This window comes from Balaenoptera ricei, chromosome 8, assembly GCF_028023285.1.
Source record: "Balaenoptera ricei isolate mBalRic1 chromosome 8, mBalRic1.hap2, whole genome shotgun sequence".
NCBI lineage: Eukaryota > Metazoa > Chordata > Mammalia > Artiodactyla > Balaenopteridae > Balaenoptera > Balaenoptera ricei.
Window position 1 is genome coordinate 48423104 of NC_082646.1, and position 16978 is coordinate 48440081.

Sequence of the window (16978 nt, forward strand, 5' to 3'; positions counted from 1 at the left end):
GTCTTCGTTGCTGAGCATAGGCTTTAGAGCAGGGGCTACGCTTCACTGCAGTGCGTGGGCTTCTCATTGCGGTGGCTTCTCTTGTTGTGTAGCACGGGCTCTAGGCACACGGGCTTCAGTAGTTGTGGCATGCGGGCTCAGTAGTTGTGGCTTGCAAGCTCTAGAGAGCAGGCTCAGTAGTTGTGGTGCACGGGCTTAGTTGCTCCGCAGAAGCCCTTTACTTTTTATGGTTTATGGTGATTTCTTTCCTCATAGTAAATATAAGTTTTTTAACTAATTTTGTATTCACAATTTTGTGTTCTTTTTCTTAAACATGGCCCCCAAACTGTATAAGTTTTAGCCTCCACAAAACCTGGACCTTCCCCTGATTTATGCCCATTTTGCAGGTGAGAAAACAAACTCAGGCAAAGTCTTACCCTTACCCAGGGTCACGCTGTTAGAAAGTGACAGAGCCAGACATAAAGCCAGCTCTTTTCCTTCACGATGTTGTCTCTGCCTGCATGCATTATATAAATCCCCACACATTTCCTTTGCAGAGGCAGAAAGAAAGTAAGGTAGAACATTTAAGAAACCCAGACGACTCGCTCAAGTTTCTAAAGAGAGATTCAATGTGGCCTATAGTGCACATCCCATCTCCCTTCAGGACCTGTGTCTGGACAGAAGAATTCAATTTACAGTCAGCACCAGCATCACTCTTCTAGGCTCAAAGCAACCCCAGAATCAAGCACGCCCATGGGAAGCAAAGACAGGTCACATCAAATGCATTCAGGGGCTTCAGGCTAACTAATTCTTCCTGAGCCCCTACTGTTTACCAGGTACTCACACCTGCATTTGTCTTTATCTACATGAACAATTTTTTTAAGGATGAGAGAATAGAAACTCAGAGTAACATGCCCAATATCACAGATCTAGTAAAAAAAAAACAGACACAAGCTGCAAAGCCAGATCTGCCCCAAAGCCCATCTCCAGTTCTCCAGGAGGCTGTGGAATTCAGAAAAATAATCACCTACTTATGCCTGAAGGCAAAACCAGAGAATCATTAGTGAAAAGCAGAGAGATGGGTAAGTAGTAAACATCCTTCCCATTCTCTCTGGTTCTCATTTAAAGTCTGGGGCAAACCTGACCGCAGCCATAGCATTCAAAGGGTTCCAGGAGCCAAACAGAACTCTGAGAGGCCTTTACCAGGAACCATCCCACACCCAGAACCCAGTGGGATAATCTGAGTTGTAGCTAAGGGTAAGACAAGCATCAGTATTTCAAGGGGAGTACTAAGGATTAAATCCACATACGGAGCAAGAGAGCTTGCGCTAAGATGAGAAATAGGTTGGAAAGAAATATCAAAAGTTTCAGAAAACAGACTGTGAAACAGTCACAGCCAATAGATTTCTGTTGATTTTTTTTTTTTGTAATCAACATATTAAATATCATGCTCTCCTAAATAATGGGAAGGGAAAAAAATGCTTTGCTTTACAATAAATATTGGCTCTCCATCATCCTCAGGCTGATCATGTGGGGCATCAGTGAGGGTGTTATACATGGGCTTTAGCTGAGTAGGATCCAGTAAACATACACACGGGGAGGGTCACCTCCAGACAAGGTCATGGAATCCCTTATCTCCAGAGAATGCCAAGGCAAGAATCATGGAATTTGATGCTCAGTTCATAATAAAAATTGACTGCAAGTTCATGGTGGTTTTTATTTTGTTTTGTCTAGCTCTTAGCCACGTTTCTATGGTCTTATGAATAATGAAAATCCCACTGGACATCCTGGTCATAACAACCATGGCCTGGATTGAACCTAACGCAAGAGTTAGAGGTGGTAGGGAGACAACTGACTGTGACTTCCAAGTGCTTTCATTGATATGTGGCCCCTGGAATTCAGACAAGCAGGCCTACAGGGAGGCTTTATTCTGTAGGGGAACTGGAGAGATGCCTGGAGCCTTTCCAAGCCTGGAGGAACTTGGCTGGATCCAGAGGAGCATGAAAGGCCCAGCCCCAAGGCAGCCTGGGGACCTTGGAAGCCAAGGTCAGGAAAGGAACGGCTTGTCCCCCTGACAGAGATAAGTAGGGCCTGGGGGGCCGTTTCATTTACATGGTGTTTTCCAACCTTTACGCACAAATTCAGAGTGAACTCTGCTTCTCACCATCAGCAGCCTTGTTGGGCAAAAGGCCTGATCCTTGGCCTGATAGCCCCAAGCCCTCCTGGAGGAAAGAAAAAAATACCAGGTATCCTGGAGGCATCTGAGGTTGAAAAGGAAGAGCACTGCCTATAGAATCCAAACTCCTGGCTACGTACAATAACACAATAAATTAACCCACTGCACACTCAAATCTTATGCCTTTGCCTTTTGCATATTCCTCGCTTTACCTCAAGAAAACAATACAAATTTTCGGTACTTTTTTTTCCAATTCATGATAAGTATTACTGATAGGATTACCACAAAACACAGCAATGAAACTGACAACCATGAAAACTCTACAGGCTACAATTTGTTACAGGCAAAAACTAACTGAAGAATCATGTATTATTGGGCATGCTTTAAAATGCAAAAAGAAAAAAAAATGACCAGAGGGGAAAAAAAATCTGTTTTGAAGAAATAATCAAGAACAACAAAAAATAAAACTGTCAAAAGGTAAAACTGCACTCAGTAAAACTAGCAAAAGAAACAAATCTTCTTGCTAATTTCACATCTAAAAAATTTTATCCGGGAAAATTGAATTTAATAACTATAAGGGCCAAAGAGGGACAAAAGTGGAAGCAACAATAATGAATGAATTTTTTCAAGAGCAAAACAAATGACAATAACAAAGACTAATGGCTACTTCAAAGTTTATTATAAAATATACACAGGAAGAATTAATCCAGATCAACATTAGTAAAATAAAAGTAAAACTGGAACTGGTTCAACTGCAGTGTATAAAAAATTAATCAAGGAAATAAATTGGATTATTGCAGAGTCCTCCAAAAGAAAAATGGTTTTTCAATAGACATTCACCATGAAGGCATAATCCTGATTTAGATATATATATTTTTTTTAATGTGGAGTTAAATATGCTCAAGGTCAAAACAGCCAGATCATATCCCCATGGTGTCCACGTAAGAGTCAATACAACAGGAACAAAATGTCCCATACTCAACTCCTAGGATTGAGTCTTGGCTCTGAAACACAGGGCTTTGATTCTGGTAAGCCACGTGACTTTGGGAAAGTTACTAAATGTCTCTAAGCCTCAATTTCCTCATCTGTAAAGTGGACATGTTTATTCTATAAGACTGTTCTTCTTAGTGTTACTACCGGATATCCAAGCAAAACCATGAGGAACCTTGCACACATCTTTCTTCTGAGAACCTCCTTACCCCTAGGTTTTCATGCTTTGTGTCATATAACCTCAGGCTCTAAGCATGACCTCCTGAACTTAAGAATGAGTACCTGACCCAAAGATAACTATGTGTAGATTGGCCAGCAGCCTGGTTCAAAAGCATTGCTCAACAAAAATAATTTATACTCAACAGTTACTGGCTAATCCAATCCATAAAGTCCACTCTTGGAGAATTTTCACATCAGATGTGCAAAAAAAGTGAGCAGAGAGTAGGACCAGCAGAAGCAGAGAGAGGCAAAGAGAAGACAAAGGGCAGAAGCCATGTGGTAGCATGACTCATGAATAAGTAAAAGCCCTGAGTAAGCTAAAAACTCTGTGAGTTCATTACTGTAGGAATTATTATAGGTACAAGGTTTTCATTGTATAAGTCTTTCTAGGTGTAGGGTCAGTTTGAAAGTTTTCATATCAAATTTTTTAATCATTTAAACTCCCATTAACCAGCAAACAATATATCCATATTTCTTATATCTTGAAAAAATCCAATCAGTATAGAATTACTGTCAAATTAAGTGAAGCAGCCCATGTAGAACAGAGAGTCCAATGGCTGAGGAGGAAAAAAAAAAAACGGGGTCTCCAGATATAGTGGTTAAAATCTTGTTATGTTTCAGGATTTTAGCCCACTTCAAATTCTTTAACTTCAGCCCTGTACAATTCAGAGAAATCCTGGGTCAACTCTATGTAAATGATATAGACAAAATGGAATTCCTGTACTTCTAGGATACATTCAAAAAGAGAACCTTCTCAAGTACTGCATCTTTGGCTTCTTGCCTGGTGTCAGCCCAGGGAGACTTCTTTTTTTCTTTTAACTTTTATTTATTTATTTATTTAGTTTGGCTGCACCGGGTCTTAGTTGTGGCATGAGGGATCTTCGTTGTGGCATGCAGACTCTTAGTTGCGGCATACATGCGGGATCTAGTTCCCCGACCAGGGATCGAACCCAGGCCCCCTGCATTGGGAGCGCAGAGTCCTACCCACTGGACCACCAGGGAAGTCCCCCAGGGAGACTCTTTAAGGCCAACCTACCTGATGCATACTCTATCCCCAGACTCAGCCCTGAATAATTCCATGAGTAGCTCTTGACATCACTAACTTTATTGCTCCTTTTCCTACACAGTGCACACCTGCTCATTGCCTCCTTCAGTTTGACACAATCAGCTACTCTTTCCACCTTGACCTTGCCTCCTCTCAAGGCCAAGTTCATTTCTCTACCTAGGTTGAGCTCCTCAAGACAGCCCTTCCAATACCTAAGGCATAGGTAGCCCTGCCACCGGTTTCATCATGTCATCCAACAACAAAGCTCATATACTTTCAAAATGCCTTCTTCCTGTCTGTCTTTTACCCCTGGCCATCTACTATCCAGCCTAGCTAGTATCAGGACTTTCAAGTCATCCCTCTGGTGTCTCACCCCCTTTCAGCTGACAGTTTGCTTCCATTTTGCAATATATTTGCCTAGACTTTACAAAAATCAATGAGTTCAGGATAACAAGTACAATAGCCTCAGGTGGCCTCCCAAAGATTGATACCATGTTTTTGTTGACCTAGTTATTGCATTTCACTGTTACCAGAAATCAACTGATTAGGCAATTTTGAAAGTATTTTGCATCTATTTATTTCATTTTCACTAAGTAGAATGACCCTGTAAAACTCAATTGTTTATTTCCAAAAGTAGGCTTAATGCCTGGCAGTCTTAATACTTACATAATTTCCAAGAATGCCGGATCCACATTCTCTTTGAAGTCAATAATGCAAGCCACTAATTTTCCACCACTACCATTCCAATTGGGCCAAAAGATTTAGAGTAATTTAGCATCCAAACAGGATATATATTCAGCATGGAAAGAACAAAGAGATTATCATTAAGTCTTTGATTAAATCACATCTTCTATTCTAGACCTCAGTTCAGTTTCATCACCAGTAAGAAGAGCATTTTTTTAAACTTTTATCTATCCTCTAAAAGTCTGAGAGTCCTTTGGGTTAGGGATTGTATTTCATTTTTCTCTGTATCCCCAATGCAAAACACAGTTCTGTCAAATAAAAACATTAGATTAATCTTGAATGAATGAATATCCATGATCTATGAAATTGTGACTTCCACGGAAATATCCAAAACCCCTGACATCATTAACAGTTCTGTAGGGCAGTAACAGCCAACCATTTATGATGAAAAAGAGCCCCAGGCACATTAAAAGCCTGTCCCAAGTTATGATATTCAGTTCTAGGCCAGGATCCCAGAGGGACAAAATGGAAAGTATGTCAGACTCTGCTTTAATTCAATGCAGCACTTGAATCTGTGCTCTCTTGGGCAAACCACTGGACATGAAGAAACCACAAATATGAAGATCAGAGAGACCTGAATGTGAATTGGATTCCATCAGTCCCTTTCAAAGGTTTTGGTTTTAAGAAACAGAACTTCCCTGAGCAATGTTAAGCAAAAGGTGAGTTTTTTGGATGAAGAGAAATATCAACATGAATTCACAGGCAGGAAGTGCTGACAAGTCCCCGGAAGACTTGGTACCAGGAACTGAACCCACACCCTCCAAACCAGGCCACAGACCCACCCATCATTGAGACCTTTCTCTTTGGGGCCATCCCCTCTTCCCTCTGCACATCTCTGTACAGAGCAATTTTCCTTTTCCACTCGTAAACAGGCTAAACATGGCTGCCCAGATTCTGTTTTCTTCTGAGTGCCCATCACGGCACACTTCTTCTCTGAGAGAGGATAAAGGAAGATGGATTACCTCTTTTTTTTTTTTTTTGAATCAACATACAGTTTATTATTTTTTTATGGTAACAGATTCTTTTCAAATTGAGCTTTTAAAAAGTACATTTAACTACAAAAGTAAGATTAAATAGGTACTAATAAAATATATTTGTCCTGAAATGGTTAAGAATATACAATGTTGATGCCCACATCAACAGTACATTATACATTACACGCATTATTTAAAGGTCATTTTCTTTTCAGTAATAATGTCGATAAAACCACAATATTTATTGCTTATATCAAGTGCAGGTTAAAATCTAGATAGCTTCCAAAAACAAATCCTTGTGATAAAGGACTTCTCAGTCTGGTCAGGTGAAATATTACACTTAACATGTATGAATACAGCTGAAAATGTACCAGTTCTTAATAAGTTTTCAAGTCTTGATTTGAGGGAGTGGGTACAGTGTGAGCAGCACCCTGGGGTGCTGGCGGGACTGGATACCCCACTTCTCTGTGGGTGTCTAGTCAACTGCACCTTCTGGGGTCTGAGGAATTTGCTAACAGACGAAAACCCCCGTGATTCACACAACACTGTCAACTACCAGTGCCGAAACTTGCGGGGCAAGATTCATTATTTATAGGGCATGTTGCTGAGAAAAGTGTCCAGCCAACAAAAGCACCAACCAAAATGACTGACACAAACCCCATCTTAGTGAGAATAGGTTGCCAATAAAACCGCCTTTTCCTTTTCTCGTTCGGTCTCGTTCAGCCTCTGCTTCATCTGCTACACCTTCTGAGCTGTGCCCTTTCCTGTCCCCCAGAAGGCGCTTGCGCAGAGCACTCTCACTGTTTTCCTCCAGAGTATCTTGCATTTTAGAGTACAGTCCTGTATATCTGTCACCTGTCAGTTTTTCTTCTTCTAGGCCTATCCTGTTGCCATTGTATTTTTCACTCATTATTTTGGATGGTGACTGATCAAAAAACAGGACATAACGTCTTCGTTAGAAAGTTCTTTCCACCGCTTCTGTACACTTGAATCTCCCTTTAGAAACTTTGCTCCTTCTCTTATAGTCATGTATGAAAATCTGAGTTGATCTGGTGTCTGAATCAGCCCCATTCAGCATTTTCTCATACTCAGTAACAGTTGTTTAATGTTAATATTTTCTCCTTTTTCCATCAGAACAAGACAAGTGTCCACCAGAGAAAAGGTGCCTGACTGCTCGATGCCGGCACTACGGCGGATCACTGCAGGCCTGTGTTCAGGATTCAAGGAGCCAGATTCTCACACTTTAAATAAGAAATTGAGAAATGAAGCTGGTGATGCAGGGACTCCGAAATCTGGCCAGGTAGTATAATGAAAGTGAGATACTGTTCTGTAATTTATTATTATTTTTTAATTTATTTTTTTATACAGCAGGTTCTTATTAGTCATCAATTTTATACACATCAGTGTATACATGTCAATCCCAATCTCCCAATTCATCACACCATCACCACCACCCCCCGCTGCTTTCCCGCCTTGGTGTCCATACATTTGTTCTCTATGTCTGTGTCTCAATTTCTGCCCTGCAAACCGGTTCACCTGTACCATTTCTCTAGGTTCCACATATGTGCGTTAATATACGATATTTGTTTTTCTCTTTCTGACTTACTTCACTCTGTATGACAGTCTCTAGATCCATCCACATCTCTACAAATGTCCCAATTTCGGTCCTTTTTATGGCTGAGTAATATTCCATTGTATATATGTACCACACCTTCTTTAACCATTCGTCTGTCAATGGGCATTTAGGTTGCTTCCATGACCCGGCTATTGTAAACAGTGCTGCATTGAACATTGGGGTGCATGTGTCTTTTTGAATTATGGTTTTCTCTGGGTATATGCCCAGTAGTGGGATTGCTGGATCATATGGTAATTCTATTTTTAGTTTTTGAAGGAACCTCCATACTGTTCTCCATAGTGTCTATATCAATTTACATTCCCACCAACAGTGCAAGAGGGTTCCCTTTTCTCCACACCCTCTCCAGCATTTGTTGTTTGTAGATTTTCTGATGATGCCCATTCTAACTGGGGTGAGGTGATACCTCATTATAGTTTTGATTTGCATTTCTCTAATAATTAATGATGCTGAGCAGCTTTTCATGTGCTTCTTGGCCATCTGTATGTCTTCTTTGGAGAAATGTCTATTCAGGTCTTCTGCCCATTTTTGGAATGGGTTGTTTGTCTTTTTAATATTGATCTGCATGAGCTGTTTATATATTTTGGAAATTAATCCTTTGTCCGTTGATTCATTTGCAAATATTTTCTCCCATTCTAAGGGTTGTCTTTTCGTCTTGTTTATGGTTTCCTTTGCTGTGCAAAATCTTTGAAGTTTTTATTCTTCAATTTGTTAATATGGTGTATCACATTGATTGATTTGTGTATATTGAAGAATCCTTGCATCCCTGGGATAACTCCCACTTGATCATGGTGTATGATCATTTTAATGTGTTGTTGGATTCTGTTTGTTAGTATTTTGTTGAGGATTTTTACATCTATATTCATCAGTGGTATTAGTCTGTAATTTTCTTTTCTTGTAATATCTTTGTCTGGTTTTGGTATCAGGGTAATGGTGGCCTCATAGAATGAGTTTGGGAGCATTCCTTCCTCTGCAATTTTTTGGAAGAGTTTGAGAAGAATGGGTGTTAGCTCTTCTCTAAATGTTTGATAGAATTCACCTGTGAAGCCATCTGGTCCTGGACTTTTGTTTGTTGGAAGATTTTTAATCACAGTTTCAATTTCATTATTTGTGATTGGTCTGTTCATATTTTCTATTTCTTCCTGGTTCAGTCTTGGAAGGTTATAACTTTCTAAGAATTTGTCCATTTCTTCCAGGTTGTCCATTTTATTGGCCTAGAGTTGCTTGTAGTAGTCTCTTAGGATGCTTTGTATTTCTGCGGTGTCTGTTGTAACTTCCCCTTTTTCATTTTTAATTTTATTGATTTGAGTCCTCTCCCTCTTTTTCTTGATGAGTCTGGCTAATGGTTTATCAATTTCGTTTACCTTCTCAAAGAACCAGCTTTTAGTTTTATTGATCTTTGCTATTGCTTTCTTTGTTTCTATTTCATTTATTTCAGCTCTAATCTTTATGATTTCCTTCCTTCTGCTAATTTTGGGTTTTTTTTGTTCTTCTTTCTCTAGTTCCTTTAGGTGTAAGGTTAGATTGTTTATTTGAGACTTTTCTTGTTTCCTGAAGTAGGCTTGTATAGTTATAAACTTCCCTCTTAGAACTGCTTTTGCTGCATCCCATAGGTTTTGGATCGTCGTGTTTTCATTGTCTCTAGGTATTTTTTGATTTCCTCTTTGATTTCTTCAGTGATCTCTTGGTTATTTAGTAACGTATTTTTTAGCCTCCATGTGTTTGTGTTTTTCACTTTTTTTTCCCTGTAATTCATTTCTAATCTCATAGTGTTGTGGTCAGAAAAGATGCTTGATATGATTTCAATTTTCTTAAATTTATTGAAGCTTGAGTTGTGACCCAAGATGTGATCTATCCTGGAGAATGTTTCATGCGCACTTGAGAAGAAAGTGTAATCTGCTGTTTTTGGATGGAATGTCCTATAAATATCAATTAAATCTATCTGGTCTATTGTGTCATTTAAAGCTTCTGTTTCCTTATTTATTTTCATTTTGGATGATCTGTCCATTGGTGTAAGTGAGGTGTTAAAGTCCCCCACTATTTTTGTGTTACTGTCGATTTCCTCTTTTATAGCTGTTAGCAGTTGCCTTATGTATTGAGGTGCTCCTATGTTGGGTGCATATATATTTATAATTGTTATATCTTCTTCTTGGATTGATGCCTTGATCATTATGTAATGTCCTTCCTTGTCTCTTGTAACATTCTTTATTTTAAAGTCTATTTTATCTGATATGAGTATTGCTACTCCAGCTTTCTTTTGATTTCCATTTGCATGGAATATCTTTTTCCATCCCCTCACTTTCCATCTGTATATGTCCCTAGGTCTGAAGTGGGTCTCTTGTAGACAGCATATATATGGGTCTTGTTTTTGTATCCATTCAGCAAGCCTGTGTCTTTTGGTTGGAGCATTTAATCCATTCACGTTTAAGGTAATTATCGATATGTATGTTCCTGTTACCATTTTCTTAATTGTTTTGGGTTTGTTTCTGTAGATCATTTTCTTCTCTTGTGTTTCCCACTTAGAGAAGTTCTTTTAGCATTTGTTGTAGAGCTGGTTTGGTGGTGCTTAATTCTTTTAGCTCTTGCTTGTCTGTAAAGCTTTTGATTTCTCCATCGAGTCTGAATGAGATCCTTGCCGGGTAGAGTAATCTTGGTTGTAGGTTCTTCCCTTTCATCACTTTAAGTATATCATGCCACTCCCTTCTGGCTTGTAGAGTTTCTGCTGAGAAAGCAGCTGTTAACCTTGGGAGCTGTTAACCTTGGGAGTTCCCTTGTATGTTATTTGTCATTTTTTCCTTGCTGCCTTCAATAATTTTTCTTTGTCTTTAATTTTTGCCAACTTGATTACTATGTGTCTCGGCATGTTTCTCCTTGAGTTTTTCCTGTATGGGACTCTCTGCACTTCCTGGACTTGGGTGGCTGTTTCCTTTCCCATGTTAGGGAAGTTTTTGAGTATAATCTCTTCAAATATTTTCTCGGGTCCTTTCTCTCTCTCTTCTCCTTCTGGGACCCCTATAATGGGAATGTTGTTGTGTTTAATGTTGTCCCAGAGGTCTCTTAGGCTGTCTTCATTTCTTTTCATTCTTTTTTCTTTATTCTGTTCCACAGCAGTGAATTCCACCATTCTGTCTTCCAGGTCACTTATCCGTTCTTCTGCCTCAGTTATTCTGCTATTGATTCCTTCTAGTGTAGTTTTCATTTCAGTTATTATATTGTTCATCTCTGTTTGTTTGTTCTTTAATTCTTCTAGTTCTTTGTTAATCATTTCTTGCATCTTCTCGATCTTTGCCTCCATTCTTTTTCCGAGGTCCTGGATCATCTTCACTATCATTATTCTGAATTCTCTTTCTGGAAGGTTGCCTATCTCCACTTCATTTAGTTATTTTTCTGGGGTTTTATCTTGTTCCTTCATCTTATACATAGCCCTCTGCCTTTTCATCTTGTCTATCTTTTTGTGAATGTGGCTTTTGTTCCACAGCCTGCAGGATTGCAGTTCTTCTTGCTTCTGAGATACTGTTCTGGCTTCACCACTACTGGTAGTTCCTAACTGCAGCAGATGGACTGTGTAATAGGACTTCATGGCTTCTGACAGGAACTTCACACTGAGTCCCGTTTCCTCAAGTAGCATCTCTCCTTCGCCTTTTGTTGGCCAGTACTGTGCACATTTAACTGATTCTTTCTCCACAATTCGGTTTAGTATGACAAGTGCTTTGGTCTTTTGCTGCCAAACCATGAGCCAGAAATGACAACCTGTATTAGGAAGTGGATACTCTAAGATGTAACTCCTCTGCCCCTCTTCTATGTCAACTAAGCTGGCATTAATAAATCATTTTCAGTATTTTGCAGTTTAACACGACTGTGATCATATGGGCTTACATCTCTGTATATGTGTCGATTTCTGTTTTCTGGAAACTTGACCACTCTGAGGATAGTCATGGGACTCACTGCGAATTTCTGAGCTCCTTCCAGGAAGTTCGGAGGGGATGCTCGGGCTGCCGTGCTCTGGCCGCCCCGCCACGGCCTGGCCACCCTCCCCAGAAGATGGATCCCTGTTTCAGCCTTTGCATCAACAGGGGAACACCATGGCCTTGGAATTAAAGGAGCCATTGGCTTTACATAATTATGCAGGGGAAAGAGGATAGACTTGTTTTAAGTAAATTAAAACACATTCAGAGAGGAACTGAGCCTACAGTAGCTGCAAATAAATAAGGAAGAAAATAAAATGGCATTCCTTAAAATTCACAGTGGGGTGAAGGAAAGTATTTGACTCATAGGTTTTAGATTTACAACTTTAGGATTGGATGATGTGCCCAAGCACACTTCTTATTTTTTCTCAAGCCAGACTGCGATGAGGTAGAGAGAATGAGAGGTGAAGAAGTAAAGAAAGTGAGACAACCTGCTCTCTCAAGAACTTGAAACTAGGTACAAGGACTATGAGATGCAAGCTTAAAGCAGAGTGGGGTGAAGTTGGTGTGTGTGTGTGTGTGTGTGTGTGTGTGTTTGTAAGAAAGATAAGATTTGCACCTCTCTGTGATCTGAAAGATAAGATACCAAAGAAAAGGAGAATTCAGAAGCAAGATGCTGGAGAAGGGAGTGGTGCCAGGAGCACAGATGAGGGAAGACACTTCTTCCCCCCAGATGATGGAGCCCCTACCAGCTTTTCCAGCTCCTCTCCCAACACGGCCCCAACATGTCCTGCATTCTAGGCCCTCTCTCGCTCTGTCTATGATCATGTCACGCTATCTCATGCCTTCATGGTCTTGTACACATTGTTCCCTCCACCTGGAGTGCTGGTCACCCAATTGTCTCCTATTGAACTCTCACTCGCCCTCTCAGACACGACTCACAGATCACTTTCTCTGGGGAACTTTCCTGATTCTTCCATTCAAGAAAAGTAAATGCTTCTCCTCTGGTGTTCAAAGACTTGTAAGATACACATTTGTTGGTGTTATTATTCCTCCTAACCCCCCACCAGAGTGGAATTACCTCAAGGGGGAAGGCCTATGCCCAATTCATACTGATTGAACATTCAAGAGATTTTGAATGAATGAATGAATGAATGAGGAAAGGAAAATCACTGTGTGCTTTAAGAGCTTTGAGATGGAGAAGAAAAGTACAGCCTCTTGCTGGGCGGAGAAGGATGGGACGGGGTGAAGCTTGAGGAGAAAACAGAACTGTCGGGACAGTCTCTGATGGGAATTCACTGGAAAGTCAGAGATGATGGAAGGATTTGGAAGCAGAGTGACTGCCTAGCCAAAGTTTGCATGCCAGTGGCATCAACTAATAAATAGAAATCCACAAAATTGAAGTTGGTGACCTTCCTGTAAAGGAAAAAGCAACTCTCCCACACTCAATAGCTTTATCTGAGAAATAAATTAAGAGTGATCAAGTCAGATTTGTGAGACCACAGGGACAGAGTGTCTCAGACAGCTGGGGCTTTCTAAAAGGCATAAAAATATCAACATTCCGTCAAGGTCCATGATCAAAGCCTTGCCAGACTCAACTCATGAAGAAGAAAATCCACTTAATAGTATTAAGAAAATCTTTGACTTCTAATCTGTTGCTGTGCAAAAATTTGAATTTTGCTCACCAAGAATTAAGTATCAATTAGAATGTTTTTTAAAATCTGTATGGTAGGGGCTTCCCTGGTGGCGCAGTGGTTGAGAGTCAGCCTGCCAATGCAGGGGACATGGGTTCGTGCCCCGGTCCGGGAAGATTCCACATGCCGCGGAGCGGCTGGGCCCGTGAGCCACAACTGCTGAGCCTGCGCGTCTGGAGCCTGTGCTCCGCAACAGGAGGGGCCGCGATGGTGAGAGGCCCGCGCACCGCGATGAGGAGTGGCCCCCACTTGCCGCAACTGGAGAGGGCCCTCGCACAGAAACGAAGACCCAATACAGCCAAAAATAAATTTAAAAAAAAAAAATTCAAATAGATCACTCTCTGAGCACAACCTTTTAAAAAAAAAAAAAAAAATCTGTATGGTAAACATGATTTAGCAATAGTAACTGATTTGTGTGGCTAGTAAGAAATCATCAGATATAAATCTAATAGAAACTTGAGTGTACTTGCCTCATCTCTTTCCCTTTACTGGAACTCTGCAATACCAGAACATCATGGAATGTTAGACCTCAGAGGAACCTTGAAGAACATCTAAGCCAATAACCCCATTTTCTCAGAGGCCAGGGAGGAAAAGTGACTTTTCAGGCCTCTCATCTCATTAGTGGTGGAACTCAGCTGGAAACACAACTTTTCTCATCTTTCCATCAAATGATCTTCCCTCTGCACCATGTCATGAAAATAAAGTTAAATTATGTTCAATTAAAGAATTATTCAGTATGGTTTGCTGTCCAAAAGAATTAGCTTAAATAATGTTTTCATGCCAAAAATGGTAACCCCTCAGATAGCCAGAAAATACTATTGTTTTCTGGAACGCTTCATTTCCTTGGAGCTTCAGAAAGTCTTGGTTTTACTGAACAAACACTATGTGCTCTAAGAGTTTGGAAAAGAAAAGACTGTGACTGATGTAGGCAATGGTAGGTAGAGGATGGGAAAGAGAAGACTTGACCAGAAAGCCTGGAAGAATGGACTGAATCCATGGAGTCAGGAGAAAGAATCACATCCCTGACCAAGATAAAAGAAAATATCACATTGAAAGATTCAAGGGAAACTGATTGCCAAGTTTGGATTGGAATTAATTTGTTTAGAACAGTGTTTCTCAGAGCATGTTCTACAGAACACTGGTTCCATAATATACTCTATAAAAACATAGTAATAATAGAGGAGAAATTCTGTGTTCTCATGATTGAGAGATGCTATTCACCCTCTCAAAGAGCCCCGGTGCACATTAGGTTATTAAAGGTACCAAGTGTTCCTACAGTCAAGTTTCTTTATTTTTTTTTTGGTACGATACTTTAAAAATTCAAAAGCCATTCTTAGCTCAAGGGCCTTACAGAAAGATGCCACCACTCAATTTTTAGCTCTTTGCAGACCCCTGCCATTGAGGCCTCTTTCGTGCTTTTTTTTACATAATGCTTGTTAATATCCTATGACCCCTAGTTCTGCTGGAGACATTTGAGAAAATAGTTTAGAGAATTGACTCTCGAATATTGAACATAATGATCAACTGGAGAGCATGTTTCGTGCAGCTCCCTGGGCCTGGAATCTGCATTTTCATCAAGCCCTCTAGGTTGATTCGGCTACGGGTGGTCCAAGAATCACACACTGAAGGGAACGCTGACAGTAAAGGAAAAACTAGGGTGATGATGACCTTGGGGTTGAAGGTCAAGAGGTGGCCACAGACAATGAGGGAAAACTGAGCTAGACCTCAGTTATCCCAGAGAACATTTCAAAACTTATCTAGGGGAAAAATGCCATCCCCCTGAAATAATCAATGGAAGATTTTCCTGAGAGGAGGAACAGCTATAGCCCTACTACCCAAGGTTCCCTGTGCCCTTGGGGATGTCTCACTAAGCATTCTGCCACCACCACTGGAGACTGGTGGGGTGGGTGAGAGGGGCTTCCCCCCTTTCCTAAATTTTTTGTGGTACAGCTGAGCAAGGAGAGGCATTCTTTCAGGGCTTCAGTAAATCTTCTGGAAAACAAAAGAAGAAAGAGAGCAATATGTATGTGAATAAACTAGCTCTCAAGCCTTCACTCAGCTCAGTAATAGGCTTTCTTCTCTGGAGCTTATAGGCTTCACCCTGTAGAAGCTTCTAGCTTGTTTTTATAGTGTGGGTGACTTCAGAGGTGTGCCGGAGTCGGCTCAGCTGTGCGTATCTCTTCCCACCTCCCTGTTCAGTGAGTGCCTTCATTTTGGTAGCTTGAAATCGGCCATGGTGGGAGTATTTACACCACAGAAATCAGCAAAAATCAGGGCATTGTTTATTTTCTTTTTTTCAGAGCTAGTTGTTAAACAGTTATCAACACGTCACTGCTTCAAACTCACCATCCAGAATGCATCATAGCTCCATGGGTAAAAGTGCAAGCTATATGTTCACACAGACCTTGTATTGAATCCCAAGACCATCTCCTTAACTAGTTATAAAACTCTTACTCTCTCAGAGTCTCAGTCTCCCCTTCTGTAAAACTGGAGATAATCACTCCTTCCATTTTAGGGCTGGGATTCCTATATAAAGAAATTTAGCCCAATACCTGACACATGGTAAGTTACCACAGGTGAGTCTAGACATCTTAAGGCCTTAAAAGTAGAACCAAGAGAGGCCCTGAGAAAAACAGGAGTTCTCCATCCCTCCTACCTAATGCTTTCCAAGGTTCACTTTCCTGTCTGAGAACCCTGCCTCTTCCACTGGTGACCGACAGTGAGAATATTTTCAGAGAGCTCTCACTTTACATGCAGGATTTTTTTCTATAGATTAAATTGACTACTTTTATCAGGATACAACCCAATAAAGCCCCGCTACCACAAGAGATGCACATATACAGCAGCAGATGGTGTATGTTTTATTACAGCACCTCCAAACCAATAATTATGCCTCGTCTAGAGCACTTGCTACTTTCTTCCCCACACGCAGACCTCAAGGACAGACACTGTGTCTGGGTCCCCTTTATATAAACTGAACACAGATTTCTTGAATGACTGAGACAGCAATTAGCAAGAGAAAATGTAAAATTTTTATGAATCTTAATGTAGATTTTACTTTCCTGCTTCAGTAAGTAAGAGCAGTCTGAAAGCAGTCAAGCCATCCCCAGGTGTCTGAGGATTCTATGAGGCCTCCAGACCCTCATTACCAACATCAGTTCTCCCCACCTGGTACTGTAGCTGGAGAAGAAGAAAGCTGCCCTAAAGCCATATTAGTCACGGGGCAGCTCAGAGATGCTGATTGTTTAGACTAAATCCCTAAGATCCAGTTGTTTTCTTGTTATCTGCCTCTCCTAAGGACTGAGACAATTCACAGTGAGGTACATTTCCACAATCCAGGTTGATTAAGGTCTCAAAACCCAGATCTCACTCGTCCGGTGAAAGCAGAGCTGCGGGACCTGAAAGTTTCCTCCCTTCTGCCCCTTCCAGTCTCTCTTCAAGAGCCCAGCTGTCTTCCGCAATTCTCCAAACATTTCTCTTACTTCTGTTCTAAAGGACAGTCCTTTTTTTCTAAAGGACTTTAATTGATTTAGACCAGAAATTAGTATGCAACACACAGACCCAGATATGTGAGCAGGGAGGAAGATCAACGTGTCACCTATTTCATTCGCTGTAATTT

General features: G+C 40.6%; 1 pseudogene; it reads right to left on the bottom strand.

Annotated features, from left to right (window-relative positions):
- Positions 1 to 6790: 6790 nt before the first annotated feature.
- Positions 6791 to 11867, bottom strand: LOC132370154 (tyrosine-protein phosphatase non-receptor type 2-like; annotated as a pseudogene).
- Between the last annotated feature and the right edge of the window lie 5111 nt (positions 11868 to 16978).